Raw genomic sequence first — 835 nt, forward strand, 5'->3', positions numbered from 1 at the left:
GGGGGGGGTGGAAGAAGAGGCGGAGGAGGGGAGGGGGTGAGTGCTCCTCGGGATCCGGGCCTAGCAGTGCCGCCGCCGGGACTCTGCTGTCGCTCTCATCCGCTGTCAAAAATCCGGGAATTGCCTCATTTGGGGGGCACAATGGAGGCGGCGGGGCTCGCGTGGAAGCTGCTCGACGGGGGAATGGTAAGAATCTCGTCACGGATGCCGCTTTCGGCGGCGTTTTGTGTGATTTTTTTTTTTTTACGTGCCTCTCAAACCATACTGATGCGCGTGCACACAGACACAAGCCTACCGTATTTGTGTGCGCGTGCGCGTGTATTACTGGCGTCGACCTCTGTTGCATGTTTTGTTCTATTTTGACAACACACACTACACACAGTGTCAAACGCGCATTTGCACACGCAGTGTGACGCGCACAAGCACGACGAGGGCCATTTTAATGCCTCTGTAAGTGTGTGTCCTCATGCAGCACACACGCACACTATACTAGTCATACAAATGCATGCGTGACAGGATCTTCATCACATCCCGGAATGGCTACAACAGCCACTAAAAGATGTCTCCCAAGATGTCAGCCATTCCAGTTGTCATTTGATACACAATGATGGCTTTTTTAGAAATGTTCACCCAAAGGCAAGGCTTCCCAAGCAGCGCACCGCCAAGGAAAACAAGACGATCTCATCAGCAGTGCCACAGTTTCATGCTCGAATTAGCCATTTTAAATAGATTGTATATTTTCATATGGTTTTTATTTTATTTTTTTTAAACATTGTCATCTTAAAGTTATATATATATATATATATATATATATATATATATATATATATATATA

General features: G+C 46.7%; 1 protein-coding gene across 3 annotated transcripts in view; it reads left to right on the top strand.

The window, feature by feature from the left end:
- The first annotated feature begins 23 nt into the window (after positions 1 to 23).
- The window catches only part of LOC109517985 (uncharacterized), a 17,998-nt gene continuing 17,186 nt past the window's right edge, over positions 24 to 835 (top strand). For all 3 annotated transcript variants that reach the window (XM_019873557.1, XM_019873574.1, XM_019873566.1), the window contains exon 1: positions 24 to 186. The gene's annotated coding sequence lies outside the window, so the exon portion shown is untranslated. The remainder of the gene's footprint in view (positions 187 to 835) is intronic.

This window comes from Hippocampus comes, unplaced genomic scaffold, assembly GCF_001891065.2.
Source record: "Hippocampus comes isolate QL1 unplaced genomic scaffold, H_comes_QL1_v1.1 scaffold33, whole genome shotgun sequence".
NCBI lineage: Eukaryota > Metazoa > Chordata > Actinopteri > Syngnathiformes > Syngnathidae > Hippocampus > Hippocampus comes.